The following is a 3,306-nucleotide window of genomic DNA, read 5'->3' on the forward strand; positions in this document are numbered from 1 at the left end:
TTTAAATCTTATATCTCCTTCACTTGTAGTAATTTATCACTCGGTGAATGAATAACAAATGATTTCTCCCCTATTTTTCCTCCCCTCTTTTATACTTTTTTTTAGGGTGATACTTCTTATTTTTTAGCTTTAGGTTTAATATAGTAGTAAAATTGCAAGCAGGTAACTATGATAGTTACCTACCACCATTTATTTTAAATAAAAGAATTGTACCAAAAAATTGAACTATGCAAAATAGAAAAACTTATGATGATTAGGTGAAAAAGTGGATAACTCAATCAATTTCTATCTTAACAATGATAGATATAATGAATCGCACATCTATTGCAAATGAATATCCTATTTTTGCACAACAAACTTATGAGAATCCTCAAGAAGAAACTGGGCATATTGTATATGTCAATTGTCAGTTGGCTAAAAGACCTGTGGAGATTGAAGTTCCTTCTTCCTGATGTCATTTTTGAAGCAGTTGTTAAAATACCCTATGATAAGCAAATAAAACAAGTTCTTGCTAATGATAAGAAAGTAACTTTAAATGTAGGAGTTGTTCTTATTTTACCCGAAGGTTTCGTATTTATCCCGAGATTAAGGAAAAAATAGGTGATCTTTATTTTAAAAACTATCATCCCAATCAAAAAAATATTCTAATAATAGGTCATGTTCCTAGTAAAAAATATAGTGAAATTGTATTCCCCATCTTGTCACCAAACCTCGCTACTAATAAAACAACTCACTTCCTAAAATATCCCATACATGTAGGTGGTAATAGAGGAAGAGGACAAATTTATCCCAATGGGAGCAAAAGCAACAATACAGTCTATAACGCTTTAGCAGTGGGTAAAGTAAGTAAAATTACTATCACAAGATAAGTTCTTGAAAGTAGTGGCAACAACCTTAGTGAAAAAAGAACTTTATTTTTTGGAAGACTAAAGAAAAACAAGGAAAATAAAAAAATATTTTCTTTTTATCCAAGAACTGACCCAAAAAACAAATTACTTTTTATGGCTGTGAACACATATGTTGATATGTTTGATGGAAAGATATGTGGTCTTGAAATAATTTAAATATTGGTTTAGAAATTTTTATTGTGGTTTACTTAAAGAAGAACAATTTTGGTTTGGTTATGATATTCTAGTAGAATACGTTAAAAAACAAGATCGCTATGAATGTTATAATATGATAGATCATATCGTGCAGGATGATCTACACTATAGTACAAATAGTGCCAAGTTATGTCACCAAATAGAGAATCTCTACCTCATCACAAGAACAATAAAAAAGATTGTGACAATAATTTTTTGTCATATACTGAAAATGCTAAGGGAATCTAGAAATAATGAAACAATTTTCTACATTAACACTAAGCAAAGAAAATTTTCCTAAGAAAAAAGAAAGAGATACTAAGGATACTGAAGATATTGAAGATATTGAGGATATTGGAGAAGAATATCCTATAGCTTATGACTCTTTAACTAAAGAAGAAAAATAATATATTGATGCTGGCATAAAACTAATTAAGATTGCACTTAATCTAGGAAACCTGAAGAATTTATATAAATGGAAGAACAATCTTATCAAGATTATAACACTTCCTATAAAAAAGAAACAAGTTTACCCGATGCTATTCAAATAGGCACAGGGGAAATAAATGGTATTCCTATTGCACTCAAAGTTATGGACTTTCAGTTCATGGGAGGCAGTATGGGCTCAGTAGTGGGTGAAAAAATAACCCGTTTAATACGGTTTGCTACTGATGATTTTCTTCAATTAATTCTCGTATGTGCTTTCAGCGAAGCGCACATGCAAGAAAGAAATTTTAGCTTAATGCAAATGAATAAAATAGCTGCTATGTTGCATACATATCAAAAGGAGAAAAATTTACTATATATTTTAATTCTTACATTTTCGACAACTGGTGGAGTCACTGCTAGTTTTGGTATGTTGGCTAATGTCACGATTGTCGAGCCTAATGCATACATTACATTTGTAGGCAACAATTAGAATATTTTGAATAAATTCTAAGATTTATTTGACAAATTGTTCCCCAAAATGTTTTATTTTCATTAAATCTTCTTGACTGTAATCCAAAAGGTCTGATATTGTGTTTATATTTCCCTTTTTGAGGTAATTATATATCCTAATAGAGAAGTTTAATTGGTCAATATACATTTGATCGAAAGTTATTCTCTTTCTATTAGTCGATATATGCAAAATCGGTAAGGAAGTTGTAATATTGTCACTTATACTATTTCTTCCATCGTTGTTCTCTTCCTTTGCATTTAGAAAGGGAAGAAAAAAGTCAATCGAATTCCGAGAAGCTTCATAAAGTGCTTCTTTAGGAGCTAATCCTCCATTCATCCATATTTCAAGAAATAGAATTTCTCGTGTCTCATTTCCGCTCCAACAAGAGTGAATACTGTAATCTACATTTTGAATAGGGGCAAAGGCATCATCTATAGGAAATACAAAGGTAGCATCTATAGCAAAAATTTCATCCTTAGGATTATAATTATTTGGATTTTGGATAATATATCTGCTACCTTTTTCAATTTGTAATGATATGTCTAAGGTAATTGATTTGTTTATGTTAGCTATATGTTGTGTAGTATCAATTATTCTCATAGAATGTGGTAACATGATATCTTAAGCGGTTAATTTTTTTGATCCAACAGCATGGATAGATCCTTTTTGAATTCTGTACTCATCACTTCGAAGTACAATTTCTTTCAAATACATGAAAATTTCATGTATTGATTCTTCAATGCCTATTATTACAGAATATTTGTTTGATATATTGTGAAATTGAGCACATGTGATACATGTTCCTTCTACTTCTCTGAGTAAAACTCTTCTTATTGTGATGCCTATTGTATTAGCTTGACCTTTGCGAAGCGAAGATAGAGTGAAATGACTATAATGAAAATGTTTATTCTTTGTTCTGGATTTAACGCACTTCAATTATGGTATTTTTATTGAGATCAATATTTCATTATGATTCATAATATTATTTTAAATAAATAATTTAATCATTTCTTTCATTTTTAATTTATTCAATTCTTACACATCTCCTTTTGGGAGGTCTGCATCTGTTATGTGGCATAGCAGTTACATCACGTACACAACTTAATTGTATACCACTTTTAGCAATGGCTCATAATGTTGTATCTCTCCTCGGACCAGGGCCACTAATCATAACTTATGCTTCTTTCAAAAGACCTTGCTTTACTCAGGTATGCACAACATTTGTTGTTGTTGTTGTTTGAGTAGCAAATGGTGAACGTCTTTTTGTACCTTTGAATCTACAAG

General features: G+C 30.4%; 1 pseudogene; it reads left to right on the top strand.

Annotated features, from left to right (window-relative positions):
- Positions 1 to 227: 227 nt before the first annotated feature.
- Positions 228 to 869, top strand: LOC131874378 (cytochrome f-like; annotated as a pseudogene).
- Positions 870 to 3,306: the final 2,437 nt, after the last annotated feature.

This window comes from Cryptomeria japonica, chromosome 3 (genome assembly GCF_030272615.1).
Source record: "Cryptomeria japonica chromosome 3, Sugi_1.0, whole genome shotgun sequence".
NCBI lineage: Eukaryota > Viridiplantae > Streptophyta > Pinopsida > Cupressales > Cupressaceae > Cryptomeria > Cryptomeria japonica.